This window comes from Sciurus vulgaris (genome assembly GCF_902686455.1).
Source record: "Sciurus vulgaris genome assembly, chromosome: 19".
Classification (NCBI taxonomy): domain Eukaryota; kingdom Metazoa; phylum Chordata; class Mammalia; order Rodentia; family Sciuridae; genus Sciurus; species Sciurus vulgaris.
The window spans coordinates 11,088,064-11,103,675 of NC_136480.1; the positions used below are offsets into that span (position 1 = coordinate 11,088,064).

Genomic DNA, 15,612 nt, shown 5'->3' on the forward strand with positions numbered 1-15,612 from the left:
CCTGATGTTTGCTATATAAATATCCTTAAAAGGATAGTCTGGAACAGAAGCTGGATTTCTTTGTTTGGAAGACAGGCAGAACTGAGAGAGGTCCACAGAGAATTGTTTCCACTTTACAAATGTGATAATGAGGTTCAGAATCATTAAGTAATTTTAAGTAATTTTCCCAGTGCACTCACTCACAGGGACAAGAACAAGGATCCAACCCTGGTGTCTCTTGCTCTAAAGCCCACACTCCTGGCCACTGAGCAAATTCTGCTCCCAGATTTTACTGAGCAGGTTACCAGAGCTCAGGGATTTAAAGATCGAGTCAATGAAGGCTGAAAGGGCCTAGAAGTGAAGGGGCCAAGACTGAGTCCACATCGTTTGACTACAGATCTGTGCTCCTGCCAACACAACAAAGCTACTAATAAGACTATCAGTATCTGTGAGCTTGCTGGGTGCCCTGAACATTCCAGGCAAAGCACAGGTGTGCAGAGAGCAGGAAGAACAACCAGCTCAAGGAAGGCCTGTGATAGGAGGTTTGTGCAAATGTATGTGCACACACACACACACACACACACACACACACACACACATATACACACATGGGGCAGGGAGGCAGAGGGAGTGGTCCAAGCTGAGTTGTGTGGTTGATTTTTATCCTGGGCTCTGGGATGTACTCAAGTGGAATTTGAGGTAGAGTGTTTCATGAGCAGACATCCTGTGGATGGATCTACCTCACCTCTCCAGATGAGCTCACCTGATTACTCCAGCTACTTGCAAGCCTAGTTTTATGGGATGGCAACCAAAAAGAGGTCTCACCAGTTGTAGGAATACATGCACTATATATCAAGAAGCTTGTGGGTTGATGTCTGCAGGCTTTCAAAAGATTTTAAAAAATTATTCAGGAAAATGAGCAAAGGATATGAACAGAAAACTCACAGAGCACTCATTTTTAATAAAAGAGGGGTTGTAGGGGAAGAAAGTGAAAGAGAAATGGGAATGGCTATGACCATAAGAATTAAGATGAGTGTCACTTGAAGAGAGATGTAGACACTGTTGCTCACCCATTACACTGGAAAAATCCAAAATTTGACCATGTTTCAGTTTCCGGGATGTGAGAATGCTGGTGGTCCTTATGTTGTTACATTGTGAAAGTTATTTATCTCAGCCTTATGTAATAGCAAAAAACTGGACACAACTAGGCATACAGGAATTAAGTGAGCCATTAAATAAATTTTTGGATATATGTATAATTGAACAGATTTTTTTTTTTAAAAAAAGGACTCTATGTATTCATACGGGAAGATAACTAAACCTGTTATCAAGGGTGGAGAAGAAAAAGTGTGGAACACTGAACATATACTTGGCATAAAGAGGAGGAGGAGGAGGATGCTGAAAATCCAGATTTATATTTATCTGGGTATGCTAGGAGAAACTAGAAGACTATTTTAAAAGAGCAGTAAAGAAACTGGCAATGTGGTATATTCAAAACATGGCAGACATGGTCATTTCATAATTTTCTACACTTCCTGCTTGGACTATTTTGATACAGTTCCTTTGAAATGAAATGTAAAAATATAAAAACTAAAAAATAACGATCAAGATTTTTCTACAAGATCAGCCTTCAGGACTAGGCAAGTTTGTTGTCTTGGGTTTCATGAGGCAACTTCAAAATCTTCTGGCATCCTTGTCAGTTGTGAAAACAGAATTGATTTAGCCATTAGAAAGTAGAACATGGATTCCAGCTAGTTGCTGGATTTCCTTTCACAGTATCTTGCCTATTTTGAATAAGACACTGACCACTTGGTTTTCTAAGCAACTTTTGGGAAAATCTTTCCCCAAGTTACAACCCATCTTTCCTCATGATCACCAAGTTGCTTCAACAGCACCCATTCCTTCTGTCCTAATCTGTGTTCCGTTTCTGTAACAAAATGCCTGACACTAGGTAATACATAAAGAACAGAAGTCTAAAGCCAGGTACTGTGGCACACGCCCGTAATCCTGGTGACTCAGGAGGCCAAGGAAGGAGGATCGCAAATTCTAGGCCTGCCTGGGAAACTTGGTGAGACCCTGTCTCAAAATACAAAATAAAAAGATGAGGGAGGTAGCTCAGTGGTAAAACACCCCAGGGTTGATCCTCAGAAGTGTACTGGCTTACAGTTCTGGAGGCTGGGAAGGCCAAAAGCACAGCACTGGCATCCGGCAAGGAACTTCTTGGTGTATGATAATATGGTGAAAGGCAACATGAGGTGAAACAGCAAGTGAGCTAGTTCTGGTCTCTCTTTTTCTTATAAAGCCACTAATGCCCTCAGGGAAGGCTTAACCTTGTGATCTCATCTAATCCTAATCACCTTGCAAAGACCCTGCCTCCAAATACCCTTAACCTATGACTCTGGGCATTAAGTTTCCAACTCACAGGTTTACTGGGGAACATATCCATGCTGCAGAACTTCCCCTCTCTCCCTGCACACGTGCCCTGCCCCAGATGTTCGTAAAGGTGTATAACCTGCTATTTTAGGGATGATACTATAATCCAGAACACTGGTTAATTCCCATGCGAAGAACACTCACCGTAACTTCAAGTTGCCAGTGTAGTGTCCTGAGGTAGCACAGCATACAATTATATAATATTTCCACCGCTCAGATTTGATATGTGTAAATAATCTCAAGAGCAGACATGATAGTAAAATGTATTAAAATCATCTGGAAGGACTGAGTTTTGAAAACTTACTGCTTTGGCTATTCATTTCATTAAATTTCACAAATTTAATAAAATTGTCTTTTCAAACAGACCCGAGAAATTCCTAAAAACCTAACAGTCAGTTCTCATGAGCCAGGCCCAGCATGCCACTGCCAGCCCTCAAAGTTGTCCCTAAGGATGGATGCTCTCTCAACCCTCTGCTTACAAAGCTGACTTTGGAGAAACGGAGTAAGACAGGGAGTCTGGGTTACAACAATCACCATAATGTATAGCAGCATAATTCACAGCTGCCAAATGATGGAATCAACCCAGGTGTCCATCAACAGATGAATGGAACAAGAAAATGTGGTGTACATTCACAATGGCGTTCTACTGAGTCATAAAGAAGGCTAAAATTATGTCATTTGCTGGTAAATGGATGGAAGTGGAGGACATCATGTTAAGTGAAATAAGCCAGACTCAGATAATCAAGGTGGAATGTTTTCTCTCATGTGGAAGTTAGTGAAAATAAGGGAAAGGCAGCAGTGAGGGAAGGGATTGGATATCCTAAAGATATAGGGAAGATCAGTGGAGTAGATGTAGGAGAATGAGAGGAAGGGAGGAAGGGAAAGGACGGGAATCAAGAAACAGATGTAGCAACATTAAGTTCTATGCGTGTATAAATGTACCACAGGAAAGTTCACCCTTATGTCTATGTAGAACATACCAATCAAAAATGAAATGAAAATGGAATAAAAGGAGATCAGTAGAATAGGGAGAGGCAGAAAGGGAGGGAAAGTGGTGGGGAACAGGGATTGAAGTCCAAGTCCATACATGTATGATTTTGTCAGAAGGACCCCCAAAAACTGCACATAACTGAGACCAGGCAAAAGGACAGGTAGCTGATTATCAAAGAAAAGGAAATGGGTAGATAGCATTCCTGTCTGCCCAGTTGCTAACAGTCTCCTGGGGAGAGGAATGTTCATACTTTCCAACACAACAATCACCCCCTGGAAGTCTCTCTTTCTGCCCTTTTGGTCACTTTCGGTCACACAGAGTGGTGGGAGGGGCATGAGAAGAAAGGAAACCTGAAATCTATAATAGGGGCAAGACATTCCAGCTCCCTTGGGCACCAGCTCTGGAACCCCGCCTCTCTTGAGGAGTGTCTTTTCCTCTCGCTCCCTCTCTCTGTTCTGGTTCTTAACATGTATCATTATCATTTTCGCACTCAACTTGGTGTTTCTCAGGAGTTTAATCTTCAACCCCAGGGGAATAGGTACCAGATCCAGATTTTCAAGACTGGTTTCATAATGATGATGCTGTAACAAATGTAACAAGCCCTGCAAGGCTTGTGAAAAGTGCCCTGCGGCATGATTCCATTTAAGCTTCACATTCACTTTGCACAGGTGTTTCCCATGTTGAAATGGGGTGCAGGTCCTAAAAGGGGGCACACTCTGAGCTAGAACCCAAGTCAGACCCTGACCTATTTTCTGAACACTCACCCTCTACTGCTTTGGGTAAATGAAAGATCATTCCAAGTCATCACGACTAGAATGAGAAACAAATATTTTTGTGATGTGATGGACTGACTTCTCCCTCTCCCCAGAGAACACACCTTTCCTATCTGTACAGAAGCTTTTTTGCTTCAGAATTTCCACCAACTCACAGTCTGGATTTTCCCTGAGATTCATGTCTCCAGTCTGGATCGAAGGACTGCCAGGGCTGCCTGAGATTCTTTAGGATCCAAAACTGTCTTGTCCCCACGCTCTTCCTCCTTGATGGCCATAATTCTGCCTTCCCTTTTCATTAGCCATAAATTGATCTTCCTCTTTTCCAAACTAGCTCTTCACAAAAAGACATCCTGTTAACCAAATGTTTCCCTTGGTATCCAGTCAACTGTATTTCAAAAAGTCAAAGGCTTTCAATTCTGTGGCATGGGCCTAAGTGTCTGGTTCCCCCACCCCCTTTTAACAATACAGTGCTGTTCTAATGTTGATACCTTTGAAGTGTGTTCTATAATGCAGTGGCTCCTGCTCTGTTGTTTTATTATGGTGAGTGAAACAAGACAGGCATAGAAAGATAATTACCATATCATCTGAGTCCATGCAGATCTAAAAAAGTTGCTTTCATAGAAGTTGAGAGTAGCAGAGTAGTTACCACCAGCCCAGGAGAGCAGAAGTAGGGTGGGATGGGAAAAGGTTTATTCTGGGGTACTAAGTTACACTTAGACATGAGCAAGAAGTTCTGGGTGCTATTCCACAGTAGGGTGACTATAGGTAAAGATAATGTACTGTATACTTAAAAATGAAAATGAAAACAAAAATGAAAGCAAATTAGATTAGAAGATCTTGAATTTTTTGCCAAAACAGAAACCATAAATGTTGGAATAAATGACCCTAAGTCCTAATTTACCCTAACTTGACATTGCACGATGTATCGAAACATCTTGTGGTACCCAGATTTACAGCTGGTGGTACAATTGAGTCACACTGTATAATTTTTATGTATTGGCTAAAAGATTTTTTTGTTGTTGTTGTTAGACTAGTTTTATGTAATTTTTTTTTTTTTTCTAAAAGATTTTTTTAAGAAGCCAAAGAAATGACACTTTTTACACTGGTATGTAGGTTAGGGCTGAGTTTATACTTCCATTTTTTTTTTTTTTGTTATTGTCCTTGGTTATGTTTTATTTTGAGCTCAAGAGAGTGGAATGTGTAGAAGGATAATTTCCTAAGCTAGCATTTCAGCACTTGCCAAACTGCTATACCCTGGAATCATCTGGGGAGCGGGGTTCTTTACAAAACATACAGATGCCTGGTGTCCTCTCTGCCCCTTCTGATTTAATTGATAGGTATGGGACTGGGCACTGGGACTTTCTGAAGTGACCCTAGTGATTTTTCTGTGCAGCAAAGTTGCAAACACTGTCCTAGTTATTGAAAAGTCCCTACTGGAGGCTGTGATAAGGAAGGGCACCCTCTGACCAACTTTCTTATGGGTCTACTTATAGGACAAGCCTGTTCATTAACACTTAAACACACTGAATTTCCACTGAGCTCTCCCCTTCTGCCTTAGGACTCTGCGTTTCCTGGAAATTCAGACTGCAGTCCCATTCAGTTTCTCAGGGAGGGTCTCCTTGCTTCAAAACAAAACAAGATACCCCCCTTCCCCTCCTCCTGTCCTAAGAGTCATTTACTAAATAGAGCGCAACTCAGATGGCAAAGGAGAATGTTTTTCAATGGCTTATTAAGTTACTCTAACAGAGGCATTTACATGCAAATAATTAATGGACCAATTACAAATTATTTGGTTTTGTTCATTAAAGCAGAACCACAATTTATTAAAGCAAGAACCAAAACAAATGCTCTTATTGTACAAATGATACATAGTGGTTAGAGGAAAATTACACTGCAGAAACTCAGCATATCCCTGAGACAGAGAGAGAGAGAGAGAGAGAGAGAGAGAGAGAGAGAGAGAGAGAGAGAGAGAGAGATTAACTCCAGGCTTTTCTGTATCTATTTAGCGGAAAATATGACTAATTCAAGGTCAGCGTTAATTCGCTATTTCAAAAACTCTTGAGAAGAATTTACATCTGCAGCTTCTGAACCTGGCCAAGCCAAGGTCAAGAGAAGGCTACTCTGTATTTCATTTGCTTCCCTGTAGGACACAGCAGCCTTGAAGCTGGGTCACTCAGTTTCCCACAGCAAGTTCTTTGGTTCATGGGCTGCTGGGAGGGAGGAACCTGAAGACCTGATGATTCAACAGACAGTGCTCCATTCAGGGAAGCTCAGCTGCCACACTCTCCTGAAAGAAGCATTGCTGTTTTCCTTACTAAGTTTCCTTAATTGTGTCCACCTCAAGGTCAAGGTCAAGCCCCTATTAAAAACTACTAAACAAGGTCTGAGAGAAGGGCACCCAACACAGCAAATCCAGCACAAACTGTATAGAATTCAGGTGGTAAATCTGTCAGAGCTCACCATACCGTGCTTCTAGCTTTTCTGTGTGCAAGGCATTCATGCTGAAATGCCGGGGGACTGGGGAAAAGTTCTCACCTTAGCTTGCTCTGAATTTAGACCCTCTTTACAAATGGAGTTACAGTGATTGATACCATTAGTATGATCTCAATAAACGTGGGCTAAATTAATGATGATGAATAAAAACAGCTAATCAACATTAACTAATCATCAATTTATATGGCACTGATCTAAGAGATTTCCATGCCATATTTTTTTCAATTCTCACAATGAAACTATGAAGTAGAGGCTATTATTATCTGTTTTACAAAGGGGGAATCTGGGTGGGCAATCAGCTGCTCCAAGATGAAGCTGAACATCTCCTTCCCAGTCATGGCTGCCAGACTCATTGAAGTAGATGATGAACGCAAACTTCATGCTTTTTATAAGAAGCATACAGCCACAGAAGTTGCTGCTGATGCTCTGGGTGAAGAATGGGTTATGTGGTCTGAATTGGTGGCTGGAACGACAAACAACGTTTCCCCATAAAGCAGGGTGTGTTGACCCATGGCCGTGTTCACCTGGTACTGAGGAAGGGGCACTCTTGTTACAGACCAAGGCGAACTGGAGAGAGAAAGCTCAAATCTGTTCCAGGTTGTGCTGTGCATGCTAATCTGAGCATTCTCAACATGGTTATTGTTTAAAAAAGGAGAGAAGGATATTCCTGGACTTACGGATACCACTGTACCTTGTAGACTGGGGCCCAAAAGAACTAGTAGAATCTGCGAACTTCTGAATCTCTCTGAGGAAGATGATGTCTGCCAATATATTGTCAGAAAGCCCTTAAACAAGGAGGTACAAACCCAGGACCAAAGCAGCCAAGATTCAGTGTCTTGTTACTCCACGTGTCCTGCAACATCAGTGCCTGCGTACTGCTATGAAAAAACAGCGTACTAAGAAAAATAAGGAAGAGTCTGCAGAATATGCCAAACTTTTGGCCAAGAGAATGAAAGAAGCCAAAGAAAAACGCCAGGAGCAGACTGCCAAGAGACACACACAGGCTGTTCTCTCTGAGAGTTTCTACGCTAAGTCTGAGTCCGGTCAAAAATAAGAATTTTTAAAAGTAACAAATAAGATCAGACCTCCAAAAAAAAGTGGGGGGTGTGGGGAGGATGAGGCCCTGAGGAGTAAAGGGGTGTGCCTAGGCAACTGATCATCGGGAGACTCGGCCTCTACTCCTCAATTTCATTCTTCTTCCTTTTAATTGAAGTATAATATACATCCAGAAAAGCACACAAATTGTCACTATGTGACTTGTGAATTATGACAAGATGAACCCACCCGTACAATCAGCACCTAGATGTGAGAACAGAGCCTTTCCAGAACCCTCGGTTTCCAGGTCCCTCCCCATCACCCCTCCCCATACTTCTAACAGCACAAGTTCCATTTGCTTGTCCTCGTTCTTACTATGTGCACACTCCCAGGGTGAAGATTACGTTTGCAATGGAAACGCTTTCTCATCCCAAAGACTTTCTGGTTAAAAAATGAGTTGATGCAGCTGCTGTTTTAATGTGTGAGGCTGCTTTCTCTTCCGCCACCAGAGGGCTTCCAGGTGACAGAAGAAATCCCTTCAAGAGACAGAAAGGATGCTTGTGAGCAAAGGCGTCCTGCCCCCTTGACCAATGGAGAGATCACTAATCCAGTCGGTCAGAACTGTTCCAACCTGGGTTCTCCGTTTTAATCCTCCTTTCATTTATTCTTTCGTTAAATAGGTAACAGACATAGTAGGTGATAACAGAGCAGAGGCAGATGACATGAACCCTTACTGTGCCAACATCAGGTGATGGACACAGCGATAAAAGATCTGAAATGATTTTGGTCGATGCTACTGGAAGTTTTATATGGACTTTCAGGAATGGGAACAAATACATATTTCCTATTTGTAGAAAAAATGGACAATTTTTTTTACATGATTCTTTGAATCCTTACCCATCAGGTGATTAATCACTGAAGCACACCTGAAATATAACCTCACATTTTTTAAGTGCTATGTGGTCAGCACACTGTACCAAACCAGACATATTTAGTGCTAACATCTAAGTTTCTGTATAAAACATGATTTTTCAATATGACAAGATATTACCCCCACTGGAGTAAAACTAGTTCTAGTGAAGCCCAAAATATCTTAGAGCTTAACCCTGCTTTATGGCTTTCCAAAGAATTGAGTTGCAGAAATCAATACAAAATAAATACCTGTACTATTAAAATCATAGAGAAATGGGAGAACAATGAGGGGGGAAATCTCAAAAATCCTCCTTAAAGAAACAATAAGGGAAAAAAATGTTGAGAAAAATGGTCCAGAAGGGAAGGTCAGTAAATCAAGAATATTAGAAAAGGAGAGGTACAGGACCAAGGAGAACAGGTGGCTATGAATCTGTGTTACACTAAGACTTGAACAAGTCCACAAGGTTGCACCCAGAAGTGATTTGTGGAGTGCCACCATCTTTGATTTACACATGGAACACGGGGCTTGGTCAGTATCCAAACTGCCCCACCCTGGAAGTCACAGGCAGATCTGACTACAAACCCAGGGCCCCTTCCCATGCCCTAATGCCAGTGAAAGTGGGCTATGTTCTCTCTAGAACTGAGATTCTATCTCCTGCCAGTCTTTGGACACCAAACAATGATCCAGCAATCTCAGGGGCTATAAATCAACAGAGCTTTGGGTCTAGATTTCCTGATATAAGTGTAGCATTCATACAATTGGCTTTTAATGGTGAAAGACTCCAGTTTAAGAAAAATCTCTCTTTGCCCAAACATTATTCTCAGACTCTGCTTTTACGGGGTCAGTACAAGCCCAGGGATGAATCTATGCCTCTCATTTAAAGCTAACTGAAGTGTAGGGCCATCCTGGACCTGTGTTCATCTTCTGTCCCTGAGGCAAGTGATCACCATGGCTATAGGTTTCTGGGTTGATTTATTGCTTCCTGAAGGTATACCCGTAGAATTATCATCTCTTACATTCTGGCTAATTCTTCCTTCACTGTCTCTTGCTCAATTTTCCATGATGAAATCAGAAGCTGGATCTTCCCTAATTCCTGAACTGCTGTCCTCTTACTTCAAGGATTTGGACTGTTTTCTGTAATGGACAGGTTCCCAGGCCTGCAGCCCGGTGGCACACTGGTGCCAAAGCAATTAGCTGAATGTGCGGCAGAAAAATGAAAGCACACACGAAGTGGCCTTCAAATAATGCTGTCCTGCAGGTTTTCAGAGCAGTTGTGAGACCTCAGGGGGAGAGGATGCGTCCTTTGGGAATCTTCTTTGCCAGTCCCAACTTACATCTTTGTTTTTTGATAAATTCCTTTCCTTTGTTTTCATTCTACCTCCGCCTAATTTATTGAGCCAAGTAGGTCCTAGAATCAGCCCTGTTTTATAGACAGTATAATAGAGACTCAAAGAAGTCAAGTGCCTTGTCAAGGGTCAGACAGTAAGTCATGGGAAGTAAAAGGTCAACTTCATATTAACCTCTCGGCTCTGAACCTTATGTAAAACTGACTCCCTGAGAGAGATGCTGTTTTGGACAACACTCACCACACGTACTTCCGGTTTGCTCATTTGTTCCTTCACTTATCCATCCAAACCCAAACTGTCATGGACAAGCACATGCTGTGACCAGGAACCGAGCATCAGGATCCCGGCCTTTCCCAGCGTTTGTACATGTGGGTGAGATGGGGGGAAGGACAGGGAGGACATAACGGGCAAGTAAGGAATCAAATGGTCACTGGTTATTTTCATTTATAATTCAATTGTACCTTTGCATCTTATTTTAACCAAGACCTAAAAATGGAGAAGCAGGTGCAGCAAAGCCCAGGGAGTATGTTCCAGGCAAAGAGCAAAGATCAAGTGGAAAGCTCTTACGCTGCCGTGAAAAGGACCTTCCAAGAGCAATCGGAAGAGGAAAATTATCTGTGGCTCACGGTTTCAGAGGCCTCAGTCCATAGACCACTGACTCCACTACACGCGCCTGAAGTGAGGGAGAGCATGGTGGCGGAAGGCAGTCAGGAGGTGGCACCAAGAGCAGAGAGACAGTGGGACTCCCCCACCAAGGCCCGCCCCCGGTGACCCACCTCCTCCAGCCACACCCCACCTGCCGACAGCAGCCACCCAGTTAATCCAAATGTGTGGATTAATCCATGTATCAGCTTAAGGCTCTCATAACCCATTCATTTCACCTCTGAACCTTCTTGCGCTGTCTCACACGTGAGCTTTTGGGGGGCACCTCACATCAAAACTGTAACAACAGGTCAATACGGTAATATAGGGGAAGACGCGCAGTGTTTGATAGAGAGCGAGGAAGGTCTTGAAAGACAAGTGCTAGAGGTTGAATTGTGTCCCCCAGGAAGGTAACCTGGAGTCCTAATCCCCAGGACTTCACAAGGGGACCTCATTTGGAAAATGGATATTTCCCAAGATAATCAAGTCAGAATGAGGTCACAGTTGATCAGGTAGCGTTTAGTCCAATATGACCAGCGTCCTTACAAGAAAGGAAGACAGCCATGTAGCTGCACATGGACACAGCCATGTGGAAAAGGAGAGCAAGAAGGGCGTGCATGCAGGCCACTGAAGCGGACAGCCACACGGGGAGGCCCACCAGGCCTGCCAGCCACCACCAGAGCTAAAGCAGGCAGGATGGGAGAAAACCCAGAGTCTGAGAGGGAACGTGGCTGTGTGACAACTTGATTTGGGACTTCCAGTCTCCAGAAGTGTGACAGAATTCATTTCTATTGTTCTCAGGCCCCCGATTTGTGGGCCTCTGTTATGAATACACCAGCAAACTCTGATACGCTGTAGGTGGCAATAAGGAATGGAGACTGATACCTGAGTTACTGAAGGCAGGCCAGAGAGGCAGGCAGGGCACCCTGGAGGCTGATATCAGCCAAGAGAAAAAAGAATGCAAGTGTGCATAGAGTGGAAATGGAGAGCAAGGACTGACCAGGGTTGTTTTATATCAGAGAGAATTTTTCCGCATATAATAGGAAAAAACACAAGAACCACATCATTAATCAATCACCCACAGTTGCTTTAGGTAAGTTTTTTTAAACCTCAGATTTCATTTGTAAAATATGATTTGCAGACTTGCTGGGAATATGTATACAATGACCGAGGCATAAGGAAGACCTAGTAAAAATCAGGAACCCTGACTGATGTTACATTTACTATTATTTTATCCTCCCTCCCTCCGGAATGTAACAAGACCTGGCATAAAATGTGACCCTCAAAAAAAAGTTTCTCTGCATTGAATTTAGTTTCAAATTGGATCCAAAGCCTCATCCTTCTACACACTTTAGAAGAAACATATGTGGCCAGACATAGTGGCTCACACCTGTAATCCCAGCAGCTTAGGAGGCTAAGGGCAGGAAGATCACACGTTCAAAGCCAGCCTCAGCAACTTAACGAGACTCTGTCTCAAAACAAAAATGAAAAGGGCTGAGGATGAGGTTCAGTGGTTAAGTGCCCCTGGGTCAAGGAAATAAAACATAAAATTTGGCAATTTTATGGTTTAACCTAATAATGTATAATATTTGCACATAAAAGTTTAGGGATAGGGCCGGGGATATAGCTCAGTTGGTAGACTGTTGGCCTCACATGCACAAGGCCCTGAGTTCAACCCCCAGCACCAAAAAAAAAAAAAGGTTAGGGATAATATGAAAGGAAGCATAATAAATGTGGAACTCTAGCATACTTGTACCTAATTTTTAAAAAATGGAGTATTGTTAGTCTATGGTTCACCCAACCCCATATCATTATCATCACTAACTCTTGATTTTATTTTAAATAAAAATGTTTTTCATATAAACATATATGACCATTTGTTTTCAAGTTTTACAAAACTATTGACAAACCTACACGTGTTTCTTCAACTTGCTTTTTAAACCTATTATTTCTAAGATTTAGCCATGTCCTTGCCTATACTGTAGTCCTTCCCTTTTTCTCTGCTGTATAATACTCCAGTATAAGAATATGCTATAAATTGTAGATAATTCTTTTTCCTTACTCTAATATATATATATTTTAGTAATGGACATATAATTCATATTCCAGCAAATTTATCATTTTAAAGTAAAATTTAGTGGCTTCTATTATCTTCAAAAAACTATACAGCATCACTACTTCCTAATTCTAGAACATTTCATCATTCCAGAGAAAACTGCACCTCATTTGTGTGTGCACTCTCCTTTTGCCTTCATCTGGGCAGCCACTCATCTAGTTTCAACAGTATGGTTTTGCTGATTCTATACATTTCTCATGGATGACATTATGTCATACGTATTTTTTGTGTGTCTAGCTGCTTTCACTTAGCATGTCTTCTTCTTCCTCCTCCTCCTCCTCCTCTTCTTTCCTCCCACTCCTCCCCCTCCCCCTCCTTCTACTGGAGACTGAACTCAGTTGTACTTTACCACTGAGTCACATCCCCAGGCCCCTCCCCTGCTTTTTCTTCCATTTTGAGACAGGGTCCTGCTAAGTTGCTTAGGGTCTAAGTTGCTAAAGCTGATCTCAAACCTTCAATCCTCCTGCCTCAGCCTCCCAAGTGGCAAGGGTCACTTAGCTTGTTTTCAGGTTTCACATCTATTATAGGTCATTACTGCATTCATTTGCTATTGTCAAATGATGTTTCGCTGCATGACTACATCACATTTTGCTCATCTTCTGACTCACCAGTCGATGGACATTTGGGTTATTTCTTTCTATTTGTGGCAGTTAATAATAGTGCTCTGCACATTCGTGCACACATTTTGCATGAATATATGCTTTCCATTCTCTTGAGTAGATACCTAGGGGTAGAGGTGTTGGGTCATCTGGCAACGCCATGTTTATCCTTTTGAGAAAATGCCAAACTGTTTTTACCACAGCTGGTTTTGTTAACATTCCCACCAACAGTGCATGTGGGCTCCAATTTTCCCATATCCTTGTCAGCATGACTTTGCCTTTTGATTATAGATATTTCTTCATTTAAAAAAGGGAATTATAATAAGAAACACTATTTTGAAAGTTACTAAGAGAAACAAATATGGTAATAGAAATAAGAGTGCTTTCTAAATTGGTCGTTTTGTCATACAGATAAAAGTAAGGAAAGAAAGTACAAAGCATTTCTTAGTGTGCCACTGAGATGCACAAGATACTTTAATGTCTCAGTAAGACAAGCCACCTTTGAAATTCAATTCAGTGTCAATGTCATTTACAATTCTAATGAACTTTTAAAGCTGAAAGAACCCTAGTGATTAAAGCATTTAACCCCCTGCTTCCAAGTCCACTGGTCTGCTTTTACTGGGTTGTATGCAATTGATAAATCATTGGTTTTGAAGAAACAGGAATAATTTCACCAAAACATTGAGAAGAACTTCCTGATTCAGAGGCAAAAATTCCAGTTTTCTGTTTCCATGGAATTTGCACTGTTCTAGGGGCATTTTCCCAAAAACTTGAAGAAAACCCTGCCAGACACTGGGCAATAAGTGTCACCATGTGGGATTCTAGAAAGTACAGTGATCTACCCAGCCATTGCTTCCCCCAGTCCTTTGCTGATCTAGGCACAATAAATCACCTCCACAGATATGGTCTAGGGCCTCTGGGTGTTTAGAATCCCAGATCTCATCTTTAAGAATCAACCATCCGAAAGTTGATTTCAGAAGTCCATGAAGGGGAACTGAATGTTATATGATTTGGCAAAGAGACAGTTAATTTGGGGATAGAAGCTGCTGAAAGTCCTTCTCAGAAACAGAACCACACACTGCAATAGAAATGCGTTTTGCTTTTTCTAGTTGCAGTCAAGTATAAAATCACATCCTCTCTGCCAAGCCCGTTTTGATAACCTGCTTAGTAACCGAGGGTCACCTAGTATTCACTCATTTGATTTTGTTACAGAAAGAACAAAAAAGAAGAACAACAAGATTCACAATAAGGGACATGCTCCAAAGAGTCAGTGTGTCCTTCTGAATCATCAAAACCAAAGTAAGCTGTGTTTCAATGTGTATGTTTTTTATCCCACATTTTTTTGGGTTGCTGTGGCATCTGATATGCTGGTGCAATATCAGGCCAGAACCTAACAACCAGGAGGCACCATGCAGTACTTCCTGATTCGAATACAATTTTACTAATGATTAAAAATTGCCAGGATGTGTCTATGCTTTTATTAAGTATGAGAGCTGATGAAATGAAACCCTCATGTTTCTTAGTCTTGTGAAAGGAGACAGTGTTTGCTGATATGGTTCCCCAGTGGTGTGTCCGGCCACTCCTACCCAGGGGTAGCAACTTTACAGGAGCCCAGGTCAGTCTGGGGTGCCAAACAACTAGATTCAGTCACCTACTGGCATCAGGGATAAGAGGAAAATTATATAAAAAGAAAAATAAATCTAACTGCAATTTGACCCAAACTGGGAATGAGGTAGGATAGAAGGAATAAGAAACAGGTAGAAAGGAGACACAAAGGAAGAATGCCATGGTTTAGACATGAGGTATCCCCCAAAAGCTCATCCGAGAGACAAAGCAAGAAGGTTCAGAGGTGAAACGATTTATGAGAGTCTTAACCCGATCAGTACATTAATCCATGGGAATGGATTAATGGGAATGGGTGGTAACTGTAGGCAGGTGGGGTGTGGCCGGAGGAGGTGTCATTAGGGATGTGCCTTTGAGGTTTACATTTTGTCCCTTTCTCTGCGTCCTGTTGCCATGTCCTGAGCTGCTTGCCTTCACTGTGCCCTTCTGCCATGATGTCCTGCCTCACCTCAGGCCTAGAGCAATGGAGTCGGCTGTCTATGGACTGACCTCTGAAACTATGAGGCCTGAATAGACTTTTCCATCTCTAAAATTGTTTTTGTTGGGTCCTTTGGTCATAGTGATGGAAAAGTTGACTAAAACCAGGGACGAGGCATTAAGATTTTAATTCGGAAGCTCTGGATACCTTCCTGGGTCTGTCACTCCCTAAGTCAGTCTCTCTTCTAGTCC

The 15,612-nt window shown here is 42.1% G+C and overlaps 1 protein-coding gene and 1 pseudogene across 8 annotated transcripts in view; one reads left to right on the plus strand and one right to left on the minus strand.

Moving 5' to 3' along the window:
• Positions 1–15,612, minus strand: part of GRM7 (glutamate metabotropic receptor 7) — an 891,077-nt gene that overhangs the window by 186,374 nt on the left and 689,091 nt on the right. The window lies entirely within an intron of this gene.
• On the plus strand, positions 6,979–7,723 carry LOC306650436 (small ribosomal subunit protein eS6-like; annotated as a pseudogene). Its single transcript has one exon. The product of its transcript is annotated as a small ribosomal subunit protein eS6-like (transcript).